This window comes from Physeter macrocephalus, chromosome 5 (genome assembly GCF_002837175.3).
Source record: "Physeter macrocephalus isolate SW-GA chromosome 5, ASM283717v5, whole genome shotgun sequence".
Classification (NCBI taxonomy): domain Eukaryota; kingdom Metazoa; phylum Chordata; class Mammalia; order Artiodactyla; family Physeteridae; genus Physeter; species Physeter macrocephalus.
Window position 1 is genome coordinate 55,556,309 of NC_041218.1, and position 17,666 is coordinate 55,573,974.

The 17,666-nt window shown below is 38.1% G+C and overlaps 1 protein-coding gene across 1 annotated transcript in view; it reads right to left on the reverse strand.

The window, feature by feature from the left end:
• The window catches only part of FAM237B (family with sequence similarity 237 member B), a 408,910-nt gene that overhangs the window by 207,020 nt on the left and 184,224 nt on the right, over window positions 1–17,666 (reverse strand). The gene's annotated exons all lie outside the window — the stretch shown is intronic.

Below are 17,666 nucleotides of genomic sequence, written 5' to 3' on the forward strand. Positions count from 1 at the left end.
AGCCATAAAAAAGAACAAAATAATGCCATTTACAGCAACATGGATGCAACTAGAGATTATCATACTAAGTGAAGTAAGTCAAAAAGAGAAAGACACCATATGATATCACTTATATGTGGAAACTAAAATATGACACAAATGAACCTATCTAGGAAACAGAAACAGAATCATAGACATAGAGAAGAGACTACTAATTGCCAGGGGGGATGGGGTTGGGGGAGGGATGAAGTGGGAGGTTGGGGATAGCAGATGTAAGCTTTTTTATATAGAATGGATAAATTAAAAGGTCCTACTGTGTAGAGCAGAGAACTATATTCAATACCCTATGATTTTAAGGAAAAGTTTGATAAATTGGACTAAATAAACCGTTGTCAAAAGATACCATTAAGAGAGTGAAAATGCAAGCTACAGGGTGGGAGAGAATATTGCTACAAAGGGGTCATATCCACGATATGTTTAAAAAAAAAACTCCCGTTAAAAAAAAAAATACCCTATGATAAACCATAATGGAAAAGAATATATATTTTAAAAATTATATATATATAAAACTGAATAACTGCTGTACAGCAGTAATTAATACAACATTGTAAATCAACTATACTTCAATTTTTTTTAAGTTATTATCTGAATCTACCACACTAGTATATCCAATGTTTATGATTGTTGTTAAAGAACTTTCATTTTCCCGTACTGGAACACCCATCTCAAAAAACACATGGATTATGTCTACACAAGTAAAGGAATAGAATAAGATCAGATACACATCCAGGCAAAATAAAACTCAGGTTTTCCAGGAGAAAAGGTAAATTCAGTTTTCTATATCTGAGTTATGTACAACTCGGTTGAATTTACCTTAATACCTTGGCCAAAGCATACCATGAACCAGGTCATCGGAGAGCACACTATACATCAGCTATCAGGGCTTGCTAACCCAACCAACTATACTTCAGAGGTTTTCCATAATTAGCATAACTAACTACAAACCTTGTCTTTTATACAGATAAATTATTTATTATGATTAAAGACAATAGAGCTAATACTAATGGTATAAATTAGGAAAAACAATTAGTACATTCATTGAGTGGAGTTCAGTTTTTTTACTTTTTGTTCTATTACAAAGGATGATTATTCATTATTACATGGGGGCTAAGGAGCCTTCTGGAGTATAAATTTGAATTTTATACACTATTGGGATTCAGATGTATAGAAACATGTCTGCAGATAGTGTTTAGGGTACACAACTGGAAATAGAGTAGACCAGCGGTCCCCAACCTTTTTGGCACCAGGGACTGTTTTCATGGAAGACAGTTTTTCCACGGACCAGTTGGGGGTGGGGATGGTTCAGGCAGTAACGCGAGCGATGGGGAGCTATGGGGAGCTATGGGGAGCGATGGGGAGCGGCAGATGAAGCTTCACTCGCTCACCTCCTGCTGTGTGGCTGGGTTCCTGCTGGTCCACAGCCTGGGGGTTGGGGACCCCTGGAGTAGACAATAGTGTCCTTGAGAAACAATTCACCAGAAGACAAAAAGGAATCTAGGGTTCTAGAATTGCAAATCAGATTCAGCAAGGAGACGTAACTATGGGACCACTTAACTAAGCTTGACACATTCATACCATAGTCAACCAGCTCTGCTATGCAGAAGTCAAGTACCCGCATTCCCAACTGCATTGCAAGATGGCAAAATGTTAGCATCTCCAGTTCTGAGAGGGAGAAATCGAGTTTCAACCTTCCTGGCACTAAGATGTCATTGAGGCTGCAGCTTGGGAACAGGGTTCCAACCTGAAGTGGCACTTCAATGTAGCGACAACATCTGAGTTCTGGCTTGGTTACTGAAGTCCCGTCTCTGTTAGCCATGGTAATAAGTGACAACGGACCTATTCTGAAACACAGAATTCCCAGTGATAGGAGAAAGGGAGTCTACAAGGGCCTTAGAAGTAAAGCACAAAAACATCTAGGTTCAATTTGTACTCAGGGGCTGTTGAAAACTAGACCATTCACTCTTTGTATCTTTTCTGAATTTTTAACGATGGTTGGGTAATATTGTTATGAGCAGAAGAAAACAAGAAATGTTGTCTTAAAAAGAATAAATATTATATTCTAGTACAAGCTTAGATTTCCTGTTACTCAATGAAAATGTATAAAGCACCTCCCATATACCAGGCCCAGTGCTAGACAGAGGATATATCAAGATAGAAATGACCTACTTCATACTCACAGTCTCATAGGGAAGACAAATTTTAGTACAGCAATGAATTCTAGCTTACTGGTATCACTAAAGAGGGAATGACCAGCTCTGTTTAGAAGTGCAAAGTCAGGAAGCTGTGAGGTTGATCCAAAAAAAGAACTATTTGAGCTGGGGATTAAAGTATAAGTAGGTGTCCTTCAGCTAGAATGGGAAGATAGGTAGCATAGAAGCATGGAGGTGTAAAATGATGGGATGGAATGTATTGGAAGGACTAACTTTCAGGAATAGAGCAGGTGAAGGAAATACCAGATTGGGTAGGGACACAGGCCAGACAGATCAACAAGTTTATTGTATGACATGAAACTAAATTTGGACTTTGTTCTCTAGGGAATAGGGAAGTCACTGAAAAACTTTAAATGGAGGCTTAACATGATCATATTTGCAATTTAGAAAGATTTATCCATAGACTATCCAGGAGATAGATTTGATAGGGGTCGGGGGCAGCGAGAGCAGTGGTACAAAAGGTGAAGGCTAGTTGGAAGGCTGGAAGAATATCTAAGGAGATGACAGCAGTATCCCAGGACAGAGGCACTAAGTTCCCAAACAGAGGTTGTTGCAGAGGGGATGGATAAAAGAGCAGAGCTAATGAAACATGGTAGGAAGATTGAATTTCCAGGAACTCATGACCAATAGGCCATGAGAAGTGAGAAGAAGAAAGGCATTTAGGATGGGACTTTTAGGATTCTATTAGCCTGAATGACTTAAAGAATGATGCCATTAAACAGGATAGGGAATTCTACAGGAGAAGCAGATTTTTAACCATAACAAAAACAGAATGAGTATTCTGTGCATTGTATGCTGTTTACAAAACACAGTTGTTAAGGAATGCCGTATGGTTTTTTTTTGTTTCAGCATACACAAATATAATTATGAAACACATATAGTTTGTGGCAGTGAAAAGAAAAAGGAAGGTATTTCTCTGCTCCTTTGATAAGGTGTTTTTTTAACACAGTCATGGAGAACAGTCACACAGGGTCTCCCTGGAGCACAAAGAACACCTAGAAAACTGCTGGCCAGGAGACCAGTGCCTTCCTTCCTCAAACAGAGCTTCCTTTCTGCTCAAAATGAAGGCTGCTGGGGTTTATTTTCTTTAAGCATTGCTCTATAGGGATCTTATAATCTTCAGTTTAAAAAAAAAACTATGAAAATGATGTCTTTTTATTATTTTAATAATGAGTTACATTTAATGTTGTTTTAAGACAATAAAAAAGAAATTTATGATTCTGATCTGATTTTCAGACCATAGACTTCTAAGGAAGCCTGTAAGAAATTATGGCCTAACGAGCATGGGATCTCTAAACTTAAACATTCGAATTAATAACAAAAATATGTAATTTTAATTGGTAACATTAATTCTAGAATTTTTTTCCAAGAAAATGAACAAGATATAATAGCTGCTTTTTCTAAAACTGGTCTTCAAGGTAAAAGTGTTAGAAATTTTCCAGTTTGGATTTAAAGTTAGGTTTTACTCAGTTATTAGAAGTTCTCCTTTTTTATGCCAGTTTTTCCAGATGTCTTCAAGAGGCCCTTTAAAGAGATAATAAATTATTTGATCTCTTATTTGTTGAAAATAACCCTATGCTTGAATAAATTAATAAATCACTGACTTGTGACCATTACACATGACCTGAGGCTAAAGTCCACTACCTTCTTCTTCTCAGCTATTTCCATTACTTCAGCTGGTCAAGGAGGCCCCACATTTATTACCAGTGAGTATGTGACATTCCCAGAATTATTAATGGATGCCCCTTTGAACTGTCCCAAGAACAAGTTGTTAGTTCATGCAGCTATAAAATTATTGAACTGGAAGAGACTGATGAGATCACCTGAGCTCACTAATCCCTCACCCAGAGGCATGACCCCACTGAAATGAGGCTCCCTCAGCAAAATGTTTGTATATAGAACAACATTGAAGAAAGAGAAAAAGGGAAAAGAGCAAAGGTGCCAAAATGGTAATGATGAGGAAGCTGTTGATCTTCTTAGAAACAAGGCCCCCTCCTGCACCTCGACTGAACCAGGGAGTGACTCACTGGACAAGGTTTTCTGAGAATCAGAGAACCAGGAATTGAAGCTCAAGGCTTGTGATGATCTGGCTATAACAACCGGCATGTACCCCAGCACATGACCTGGGAAATGATTTCAGACCTCCCTCGTAAGTTGAAGTTGTACTATCTCAAAAGATAAATAATAATGGATTTACACAGTGGTTAGTTATACAGTGTAAGAGCTGGAAGAGTAGGATTAATTTTCATTTTTTAAAAATAGAACCTATGTGAGTGAAATTCCTAACAAAAGCCCACCACGTAATAGGGGCCAGAGTGGAAGTGGACTCACAGGACCAGGAGATGTTCTTTTTTGTTATGTCTTCATCCTGCTCACAAGCCCCTGTGACAACTTGTGCTCCATGGTACATGATTTGAAAACCCTTCCTCATTTATACGGATGAGGAAATGGATCTTTTTGTCAGGGATTGCTTATTTGCAAGGCACAAAAACCTACTCAGTCTCTTAAGTAAAGGGGAAGATACTGATAGCAGAAGGGGGATGCTGATATAACCCGCACATCAAGTGAATGATCTGTCCTCCCAGACCCTAGAGCTGGGATCCCACAAGAGTCTAAGTGTATCTGCTTGTTCTATCTCTGCAGACAGATGTAGCAATGCTGTGAAGTTCAAAGTGGGTTCTTCCCTATTTTCTCAAATTTGACAATTAGACCCATAGCTGGCAACAAAATTGCTGAATAGTCCTCATTCTGATTTCAGAGAACCAGCAGTGGGGTCAGACAGAGGTCGCTGAGAAGCACTTTTCAGCAGAACCAGTGCTACAAAAACTCACCACCTCACTCCTAATACATATAAAAGAGGATAGAGGGAGCCGTGAAGGTCTCCTTTAGTCTGGGAAGATCAGCATTTACGAAGAGAAACTGTGTCCACGTCTTACCTCACTTCACCTCATCACAGGTTAAACCCTTCACCTACTCTACATCCTCACTGAAGAAGATGGACTTGCGTACCACACTGACTAGCCTCACAGTAAATTTATGATAGAAAATTTAAGCGAACTCTCTACACTGTCTAATCTTTGTATATTTCCATAGTGAATTTGGTTTTCCTCTTGTTAAAACTGCTGTATTACACCTTCCCTCTGTGCAAACCAATAATAAACTTGTCTCCTGCACTCAACCGGTAAATTTTTGTTAGGAAATAGACGTAATCAGAAAAGAACTGTCTCGTCTTCTCACCAGCAAATGTATCCACCAATGTACATGCATCTGGTACCCTTAACCTCCACTTATTACAACACTGTCCCTGTCCCCAAGGCCAACTCTTCCATTTCAGAGCTAAATCTAATCCCCTTTTCTACTTAAAAAGCTTATACACATCTTTCCTGTGTCATCAATTTACCCATCTCTGCTGTATTAGTCCCATTAATGCACAGTATTGAAAAATAAGTAAATAAAATACTTTGAGTCAACGTCTCCCTTTAGTTCTTGACCCATTTCTCTGCAAAACTTTAAAACAAAATTTTAATATTTGCTTACTTTGATATTAATATATCTATTCAACTTTCTTTGGATTAGTATTTGCATAGCATATATTTTCCCATCCTATTACTTTCAACCTTTCTGTTTTCCCATATTTTTAGGTATGTCTTCTGAGAGCAACATAGAGTTGTCATTTTTAAATTCAGTCTGGTAATATTTGTTTTTAATGATAGCATTTATGCCATATATATTTCATGTAATTATTGACATGTTTGGACTTCATTCTACCTTCTTACTGTGTGCTACCTATTTCCTCACCAAGTTCTATGTTCTTAATGTCTTTATTATATAGCATTTTTCTGATTGAGAATATTCATTATTCCAGTTTTCCCCTCTATAACAGTAATACATTTTTTTTTACTACTTTTAGAAGTTACTCTAGAGATTACACAATTTAGCAAAACCCAACATTAACTGGCACTTTTACCTTTCCTAATACAATGTGAGAAACTTGTTTCTCTCTGTTGTTGTGTATTTTAATTCTATATATATTTAGACCCAAAAGAAATTATAACTACTGTTTTATTTAGTCATTTAGATTTATACACAATTACCCTTTTGGTTGCTCTTTATTCTTTTCTGCATCTCCTAGTTCCCGTCTGGTTTCATTTTTTCCACTACCTGAAAAAAAAATCTTTAGTGTTCCTTTCAGTGCATAATTCATGTCTGCTGGAAAAAATTCTTTTCTTCACAAGTTTTTGGTCTGAAAATGTCTTTATTTCATTATTGACAGATTTTTTTTTAGATGTTTAGAAATCTAGCTTGGCAGTTATTTTCTTTCTAAACTTTGTAGAAAGTTCCATTGTTTCTGATGAAAACAGAGAAATCTCATTCTAACTGTTGCTTCATGAGGTTCCTGTGGCTAGTTTGTGATTTTTTTTTTTCTTTTTGGCTTAGTTTTCAGTCCTTTTGCTATTGTTAGGCTAAGTGTGGTTTATCCTTTCAGTTATCTTAGTTGGATTTTGTAGTGTTTCTTGAATCTGTGATTTGATATTCATGAACAAGCTTGGAAAATTCTCAGCCATTGTCTTTTTAAATATTGCTTGTGTCCCATTTTCTCTCTCCCCTGCTTCTTCCAAAACTCCAATTATTCATGCTAGATGTTCACACTCTATTTCCTGTCAACCTTAAAAATGAAATAACAAGGTTTTAACTAGCTAAAATGAGCCAAATGCTATAACAGCAGAGAAATTGCAATTTGGGACAAGCAAACTATAACCAGCCATAGGCAAATCTAAGGAGACAAAGAGAAGGTCAGCTTTTATTATGTTTTAGGAGGAAACCGGGGAGGGCTGTGGTGGGTTTTGTTTCGTTTTGTTTTTTAATTGGCTGCAAAAAGTGGGAAGCTTGTTGCTGGATCAGAAGGAAATCTTTTTTCTTCCTTCTGGGGTCTGTAAGCTGGGGTGAGTGATATGTGCATGACAGCCCTCCCTTCATGGCTTCCTGACTCCATTTTGATTTACGCTTCATTTGTTCATTTTCACGCTCTTATTTCATAACCTTCTCTTTGTATTTTCCATTCCTTTTTTTCTTTATATATCATTCTTATAATCATTTTAACCTATCTCCTAGTTCACTAATTCTATCTTCAACTATGTCTAATGTTATTAAATCCATCCACTGAGTTTTTAATTTCAGGTAAATTCAGCTTTAGAAATTTCAATTTTTTTTTTCTAGCTTCCAATTTTCTGTCAGATTTCCTAATCTAACCTTAATCTCCTTGAGCAAAGTAAGAATCTTAAAGATAAGTCCATTATCTGATGCTCCTTTGAGTCTGTTTCTACTGTTAGGGTTTTGGTTTTTTTTCCTTTGTTTTCACTCGTGTCATTTAATCTCCTAATATGACTGGTTATTTTATTGAGTGTCAAACACTGTATATTAAGACACTGTAAAATAATTTGAGGCCTAGAATGATGTTACCTTACTCAAGAATTTATGTTTTCTTCTGGCAGGTAGTTAAGGGGCACTAGCAATGTAAGGTTTCCTTAATTCAGTTTTGTTTTGTTTTTTTTTTTTTTGTGGTACGCGGGCCTCTCACTGTTGTGGCTTCTCCCGTTGCGGAGCACAGGCTCCGGACGCGCAGGCTCAGCGGCCATGGCTCACGGGCCCAGCCGCTCCGCGGCATGTGGGATCTTCCCGGACCGGGGCACGAACCCGTGTCCCTTGCATCGGCAGGCGGACTCTCAACCACTGCGCCACCAGGGAAGCCCTCCTTAATTCAGTTTTAAGGACTGAGTTTATTTGAAGCTGGACATCACTCCCTGCCAAACTTGAACTACTTCTGATTCACACTTATTCCAAGAGTTAGCTTCTTGGTATTCCAGCTCAAAGCCTGGTGGAAGATGACTACCTGGTTGTCCCCGTTGGCACACTCTGGATTACATATTTTGTCCTGTTAGTCTCTTGAAGCTGTTAAAGGTGCTGTTCACTTTCTCAGCCTCTCAACTATATCTTCATAATCTCCTAATGGAAAAGTAGACCTCAGTGTTGGTTTTACCTCTCTGGGTTTCTGTCCTCTTCCAAAACTTAATGTTTTTCACCATTTTGTTAGATATCCAATACCTTCAGGTAAAGAGATTTTGCAATTAGTCTTGCTTTTCTAGTTGTTCTCAGAATTCATATATAAAACTTAGGCAAGCACTGCCAGAAGCAGAAATTCGTAGAGAGAGCTGACTGTAGTCAGTGTCTCTGTGTCCTCTTCTTCCATTTTCTCTTCTATTCTTAACAGCTTTATCCCTCACTGTTCCACTGCAGGCTCTCTTGTCAAGATCACAAAGTGATCAAGTCTCACTCCTCATCTTACTTGCTCATCCAGTAACATTTAACTGAGATGACTTTCTTTCTTGAAACATTTTCTTTACTTGGCTTCTGGGAAACCATACTCTCTGACATGCCTTCTCTGTTTCCTTTTCTGGCTCCTCTTCCTTTCCCCATCATCTTGATGTTAGTAGCGTTAACTTGTGGACCCCCTCTCTTCTCTATCTACACCCACAATGCAGGTGATCTCCTTCAGTCTATGGCCTTAAATATAAAACGTCAAAAGTATGTTGATCAGGTCCAAACTAATATCCCTAGCCTTGACCTTTTATCTGAGCTCCAGATTATTACATCTGTTTTCCTGACAACTTCACTTGAATGTCTAAAAAGCATCTCAAACATTAAGTTCTAAAAATGAAATCTTAATTTCCTACCCATCTCCACCCAGCTGCTCAAAACAGACACTTAGAAGCTACCTTCAATACTGCTCTTTACCTCACTTTCCACATCAAATATATTAGCAAATCCTACTGGTTCCACCATCAGAATATATTCTGCATCCAACTGTGTCTCATCATTAAAATCATCTTGGTTTAAAAAACTATAGTCCTTCTCCTAGAATTCTTGAAACCTCCCAACTGGTCTTTCTGCTCCCACCCTCATCTTCATCCCCTTCCACCACCACCACTCCCACAAAGTATTTCCCACCCAATGTGATGCTTCAAAACTGTAAATGTTATCATGTCATTCCTCTGCACAGAAATCTCCAATGTCTTCCCATAACACAAGATAAAATGCAAACTCTTTATTATGGGATACAAATCCCTAAAACATCTGCACCGTGCCCACTTTTCTGAACTTAACTCCTGCCACTCTTTACCTTACGCAAATCACTCCAATTACATTGGTCCCCTTGCTTTTTCTCAAACACAAACTTATTTCTACCTTAAGGCCTTCATACTTGCTATTTTTTCTGCTGGGAATGCTCTACCTTTCTCAAGATTCATTCTTTTACATCATTACATCTATATTCAGATGGCATCTCTTCCAAGTGATCTCCCCTGACTATCCTATCTAAAATAGTTCTGTTCCTGTACCACTCTCCCCTTTCCCTTGGCTTTATTTAAGAAGTTCTTATTACTATCCAATGTTATATCTTTTATAGGTGTACTTGTGTTTGTCTGGTTGTCTAGTTCCCCCACACATGAGAACAGAGCCATTGTCTTATTTATGACAATATTCTCACAACCTAGAACAGAGCCTGGCACTAGGAGAAACTCAATAAAATATTTGTTAAATGAATGAACAAATGAATAAGGAACACAGTTGTATTATCAATAAATGGTTGAGATGGTGGTGTTTAGGAAACAGAAGTTATTTAGATCTGTGTTTCTCAAAGTGTGGTTCACAGACCAGTAGTATCAGCATCACCTGGGAGCTTATTAAAAATGCAAATTCTGGGACACCCCCACCCCCACTCCAGACCTACTGAGTCAGAAACTGGGGGTGAGGAGAGCAATCTATGTTTTATCAAGTCCCTCTAGAGATTCTGATGCATGATAAGTTTGAGAACCACTGGTTTCAGGGATAGGTCAAACCTGGCCCACTGCCTATTTTTGTAAGTCAAGTTTTATTGAAACACAGCCACTTCCAGTCATTTACATATTGTCTAGGCTGCTTTTGCACTAAAACAGCAGTGTTGAGTAGTTGCAACAGAGATCTTATAGCCCACAAAGCCTATAATATTTACTCTCTGGTCTTTTGCAGAAAAAGTTTAGTTATCCCTAGTTTAGACTAATACCTTACACCATATATTTATGGCAGAGTAAACACATACATGTATCTCCTTCCCATCTAAATACCACTGATATTTAAAGGAAAGATATGGTTAAAGAAGGATCCATAACAAACAGAAAAAAACAGGAAAGCATGGCATTAGTGGACCAGAAAATGTGAGGAATCTCCAGTACACAAACACTTTTGGGGGAGGGGAGAAAGCAGATTTACAGAGAAATGAGTAGGAGAAACTGCAACACAAGATCCCAGTAGAAGCTATTGCAAAAGGAAGCAAAAGTTCCTAAGAAAATCCTGAATGAGTTTTATGCTCTGAGCTCATCAAACCAAATCATTCCTGGAGAAATCATTGGATGAGTCATTAAAGGACCAGTCAGAAGATCTAGCCAGTAACCCTTTGAGCAAAGATCTGTGCAGTTGGCTGCACCTCATTTACAAACCAAGCTAAAAGTCTTTGGGAAAGGCTCCTGGCTTAAGTTCTGGGGCCTGAGAAGCAGAGTCCAGCAAGACTCCACAGTGACAGCAGAGGGCAGGAAAAAAAGGGCATCCTGACTCTAGCATTTGCCACTAGGGTAAACTGTCATGTACAGGTCTCTAAACTGGGTGTTCTGGAATCAGAGACTCCCAGAGTAGCTTCTGGGAATGGAGGGGGACAATGTGCAAGGTAAGGATGGGAAGCCCACTTTTACTCAGTGAACAAGCTACTTACCCACTGTTACAGGTTAAACTGTATCCCTCAAAAAGATATGTTGAAGTCCTAATCCCTAGTACCTCAAAACATGACCTTATTTGGAAATAGGTCATTGAAGGTATAATTAGTTAAGATAAGGTTCTAATGAAGTATGGTGGGCCCTTAATCCAATATGATTTATAGGTCCTTATAAGAAGAGGAGAGAGACAGAGAGAGGAAAACACCATGTGAAGACAAAGAGACACATAGACACAGAGGTAACATGACCATGTGAAGACAAAGGCAGAGCATGGATTTATGCTATCACAGCCAAGCAGTGCCTAGGGCTACCAGAAGCTGGAAGAAGCAAAGAAGGTTCTTCTCCTAGGGCTTGGAGATTGTATGGCCTTGCCAACACCTTGATTTTGGACTTTTAGCCTCCAGAACCGTGAGAGAATAAATATCTATTGTTTAAAGCCACCTAATTTGGGGTACTTTGTTAAGGCAGCCCTAGGAAACTAATACACCAGCCCTCTGGGCCCACATTCCACTGTGCTCTTCCTTTAGCAGCAAAAGTGGAACATGCATTAAAAGACAAGTAAACAGGGATTCTCATCTGGCCAAGGAAACAGACCTTACCAACAATAAGAACAGATAATTATCACCAAGTATTTAAGGAAAATTAACACTATTGGGAAGGATCATCTGATTCAAATAACAGAACTAAAACCTACAGAAAACTAATAGGGGCAACAGAATAAGACCTTAAAATAAGTATAACATATATTTGGAGAGATTTGAGATGATACTACATTCATGAGCAAAAATATGACTGCTATAAAAAAAGAGAACAATTGGAGTTCTTAGGAATTAAAACTATTACTGCCAAAATTTTTTAAAACTGCATAGCACAATATTGTATAATATAGGAGAAAGCACACACAGAAGACAACAAAATACCTTTGGGCATGCAAGAATACATGTGTATTTAAGAACACATATCAGATATACTAAATAGAAACAGTGGTGGGGAAAATGAAAATGCAAATCAGGGATGAAGTTTAGAAAAATAAATGAGTGAAACAAGATTCTTACCTGGACAAATGATAACACTACACTATGAACTAAGGTGTTATAATTAAGTCAACTCTTTACACTCAGACAAGATCGGGCGCATTCAGAGTGGTATGGCCCTAGACAACTCTTTACATTCAGGATTCAAAAAGGAAAAAAAAATGTATTCGTGGAAGAACTGAACTCCAGAACAGATATAGTTAAGGACTAACTTCCAGAACTAAAAGACTAAACTGAGGACTCCTCCCAGAATGCAGTACAAAAAAAAAAGGAAAATGTTAAAGAAAAGTTAAGGGACATGAAAAAGAGATCTAGATGATTTGAAATACCTCTCATGTAAGTCCTCAGAAGCATGGAATGGAAATGTGAAAATAAATATAAAAGAAAATTTCCTGGAGCTAGAGAAAAACACTAGACTTCAGATCAAAAGGCTTTCTAAAATGAATTAGGGAGTGGGGGAGCTCAGGAATCTATACCTATTCAACCTTGGTGAATTTTCAGGCTACCAAGGATAAGGAAAAAAATCCCAAAACCTTCCATAGAGAAAAAACAGACTAATTACTTTAGGAAAAAGTATCTAGGTTCCAAGCAGTTGAAGAGAGAATGGGTGGTTACACATATTCCTAAAATTTGGCTCTAGAGAAAAGCTACACAGTAGATAGTGTTGCCAGAAGGGATGTCATTAATAATGAACTAAGGCTACTAAAATTATCACTTTCCTCATAAAGCCTCACATTCTGGCAGGAACGAGGCACTTATTCTGGTCCTGGCTGTCAATGAACTGGTGCCAAAATGTTAATACCCCATCACGCAACTTTTCATATGAAATCCATCTCTCATAAGAAGCAGAGTTTATAAGATCACATTCTAATGTCTACATATTCCTAATTCAAAATAATTTCTGTAATTCTAAATATGTAGCGTAAGTTCGTATCATAAATCCCCTATGAATCTCATTTTGTAGACACCACTGAGGTCAGGGAGGGGAGGCTGTTCCAGAATCACACACTTGTAGGTGGCAGAACAAGGTCTGAGCTCCAAGGCTCCTTGACTTTGTAGCCACTGTGTCATGCTGAGAGCTTGGCACTGATCTTTCTACACTCTTGTGTTTGGTCTCCTTTCTGATGAAGGGTGTGCATTTGTGCCACTGGAAGGGTTGGTGAAGAGTCCAGAGACTCACAACAGAGCAAAGCTCTCTGTTCTCTGCAGAAATCCTCATTCTTGGCTTAACAAGGTCACCAGCCAAAGGCAGTAAATCTGATCTTGCTTCAGGTTACCAAAGGGGTGAGGTGTGTAATAGTGTTGGGAAAACAGCCACTTGGAAACTCGTGTCTGGACCTTGTTCAATGACTACTAATACTAAATACTTTGTTCTATTGGGACAGACACAAACAGTCTGACACACCCATCAGTCACCATCATGACTTCATTGGTTTTCAGATCCCTGGACATTATGGATAAAAGTTAAGCAATATCTCTAGCAGTAGTTCCTCTTCAAAAGCAACCCCAGAATAATCATTAAAATCCCATGGACTAGTCAAGATAGTGAGACATGCTTTCAAATTAAGAGATACCATTTCTTCCTTTAAAAAAATTATTTTTTAATCTACCAAAAAGTAAATCTATTGTAAAATTCATTGAATATTGTTTTAAAAACTTGAAATTCAAATACAGAATAGCTGGTTAGTGCCTAAGTTTTAGGCATACCTAAATGCCATACCTACTAAAGTTTCCTAAATCTGTATCACATAGGCTATAAAACAAAATATGTCTTTATCTGTACAAGGCAACTCAAGTCTTTCTGAATTTTCTTTAAGGCCAATTGTTTTCATATAGCTAGTATCTTACCTTCTTCTCATATCTCTGTTAGTCAATCCCAAACTACATTTCCTTCTTCATAGTAATCTTTTGACAAAATCCATCCTTTTGTACTTTTCAAAGAATAAAACAGAAACTGTGACTAATTCATAAGAAAAGGACAGTGAAAACCAAAATTATTTTAGGTTTTCATTACGTTTGTGCAATATCTCTAGTAGAGGGGGAATGGTTTTCCCGACAACTTTCTGGATGGAAAATATGAGTGGTAAAGACACCAAGCTTGTGTAGTTAAACAATTTTAAGATAGAATTATCTTTTTCCCTTGGCAACTAAATGCTTAATTTTCATCATTCAACATATAATTTTAAATTAGGGCAACCAGATTTGCAACATGAAAACTAAAATTTTATTACTCAGTTACATTTGTGTACTGCACAAGTCATACCAAAAGAAAGGGAAAAATATTTTTAAAACAGTCTTGTACAGTGAAGGCTCAGGAATCTTCCCCCTGAAGTGACTATAGAAAAAAAGAACACATTGTCTGTTGAGAGCTGAGCTAAATTTGTTCCATTAAGGCTAGTGAGATTTATTTCTCACTTCTAAGGGGATAAAGGAAGAAGAATGCACATTGTCTTTCAGAAAATTCAGAATACTGCCAAAATTCTGCCTCCCACTTTGGCATTCTGCCTTTATCCGGAAAGATAATATCTTCTATATTATAATAGCTTATGGTAAGAAGAACTGTCAATAAGAGGAGGGAGGCTGCAGGGAGGGACAGAGGAAAAGAACAACATCAAGAAGGGAAAATTTTGAGGTCAACTGACCCGCGATTTGGGTCTTGGTTTGCGTTTGTTTACACAAACAGAGTTTAAAAGTCAAATAGCCCCTTTAGCCTTGAGGGATACTTAAAAATGGCTGACTGGGAATTCCCTTGCTTTCATCAAATAATTGATGAGTGAAAATTGCATCAGCTTGGTCTTTCTGTTGTTCCTAGATGGCATAAGAAAACCTTAATATGTTGTGTCTTTCCAGGGATGAAAAACTCTGCTGTGTGGTTTTATAAAATCACTCAAATTATCAATGCTTTTGCTAATCCTTTCCCACTTGTCAAAACAAATATTTTCTAAGGAAGGCTCTATTTTTCATTAAAATATTCAGCTGGATGCAAGCAAAGTAAATAATAAATCTCTAGAGTAGGCATCTACCAGATCACGCAAGCAGGAGAGATTTTTCCAGACTTGAAAGAACAAGTACTCAGTGAATCCAAGGTGAGGGGTAAAGGGAGGCTGAGAATGAGGCAAGAATCTGATGAACCTGTTTTCTTCTCATTGTCCCACTTCCTGGTTTGCTGTTTTTCACAAATCCCATTGAATATCAAGATCTGGCTTCTTATGAATAAGATTCTTAATAGAGAAGCACGCTAGCTTTTTCAAGCCCATAAATGCCTTTTAAACGTTCACAGAATTTTACAACAATCTGATGAAAAAGGATTGAAAAACATAGTTTGTATAATTGTGTCATTAAAAAATTTTTTAACTATTACTAAAGAGTTCAGTGCTGTTGAATACAAAATATCAATACTTAGGATTGCTATTTACATTTATGAGCTAAAAGGAATCTTCAGAATTGTCTAGTCTAATTTCCTCGTTCTACATTTTTGTTTTATTTTCTCCAAGCAATGTATTTTGTTTGCTTTGGGGTTATGTTAAAGAAAACGGAAAAATTTTCAGAAACAAGGAATAGATGATAACTTTTTTAAAAAGAAAAGAAAATTAAGGAAAAGGGGGATTTGAGTGTATTGAGTAATATAGGAAAGATATTTACAGGATATAAAATCATTTCTAATGGAAAGAAGACATATAGGTTGGTCAATTTGCTGGGGTATCTTTTGGTTTTCTCTGTTTTTCTGAGTATTTTCTGAGATGGCCAGTATTATACAGCATAGAATCAAGTGAGAATGGAACCAAAGTAATTTGCAAAGTTGAGAGATGGCTGTGACGAGTCCCCTGATCCTGGTTTCAGTCTGTCTACTGAACTCGGTACGCTCCAACAGAGATTATAATTCACCTGATGCAACAAGTGAGAAACAAGGGAAAAAACTGTTAAGAGCTCTATGGTAGGAGAGATTATGGCTATCGCCTCCACTTATTTTTAGTATCCCTTCTTTTGAGTGTGTGTCTAAGGGCTAGCAGAAATCAAATCATCTGCTTGGATGTGATTTTAGATGCTATATTATTATAATAAGTCTAGTCTCTAACAGTCTCAATAAGGAATCATACAGTGGCAGAGAACTCACTATTTTGTGAGACAATCTATTTCTATAAATACCAGCCATTGTTCCTAATGCTGCTATCCAGAGTCTCAACCTGAAAATAATTTCTTTTTCTCCTCCTGTCCATCTCCCACAACAACAACAAATCCCCTTTCCAGACATTGCTACATCTGTTAATGATATAACTGTTTGTCAAACTAAAAAACTCTGTGTTCCCTTCCATCTAAAAATTGTCTTGATTTACCAAGACTTGATTCCACTTTGGAATCTATAGCTTCTGTCCCTACCCAGTTTCTCTGATAACATACCATCACTTCTGCTGTATACTCATTCATCATATAGACCAGGGGTCCCCAACCCCCGGGCCATGGACTGGTACCAGTCCATGGCCTGTTAGGCACCAGGCTACACAGCAGGAGGTGAGTAGCAGGCGAGCGAGCGAAGCTTCGTCTCCCATCGCTCGCATTACCTCCTGAACTCCACCTCCTGTCAGATCAGCAGCAGCATTAGATTCTCACAGGAGCATGAACCCTACTGTGAACTGCGCATGCGAGGGATCTATGTTGCACCCTCCTTATGAGAACCTAATGCCTGATGGTCTGAGGTGGGGCTGAGGCAGTGATGCTAGCGCTGGGGAGCGGCTGCAAATACAGATTGTCATTAGCAGAGAGGTTTGACTGCAGAGAGACCATAATAAATCAATTGCTTGCAGACTCATATCAAAACCCTATCAGTGAGTGGCAAGTGAAAACAACCTTAGGGCTATAAATCAATTGCTTGCAGACTCATATCAAAACCCTATCAGTGAGTGGCAAGTGAAAACAACCTTAGGGCTCCCACTGATTCTGCATTATGATGAGTTGTATAATTATTTCATTATCTATTACAACATAATAATAATAGAAATAAAGTGCACAATAAACGTAATGTGCTTGAATCATCCCGGAACAATCCACCCCGGTCCGTGGAAAAACTGACTTCCATGAAACTGGTCCCTGGCGCCAAACAGGTTGGGGACTGCTGATATAGACCAGCTCTAATACAATATGGAAGGAGATTATACAGGACATGACCATCAGGAGGGAACACTGAGGACCATCTTGGAGGCTGGCAACCACACAGTGTGACAGGAAAGATGACCACTGACAATGTTAGGATCCTTGAAGAAGAGGGTATCTTTCCTGATAGGTCTAGCAAAAAAAGCTCTAGACATAATGCTAATTGGCTCAGTTTAGAGTGTGTGCCCATTCATGAACCAATAATTATGACCAGAGGAATGGACTCCTTTAATTGAGCACATCAGGGTCATCTGCCTACCTATAGCTCTTGAGGGACAATGGTGTCATCTCCACCTAACCCACTGAATCAGAAAAGAGGGGATGCTGAACAGAAAAATTACATATGTCCTCTGTTCTACTTCACACTTGAACTGCTTTATTAGTCTTCTAAACCTCTTCACATTACCCTGCCTCTTTGCCTTCTTTTTCAAATG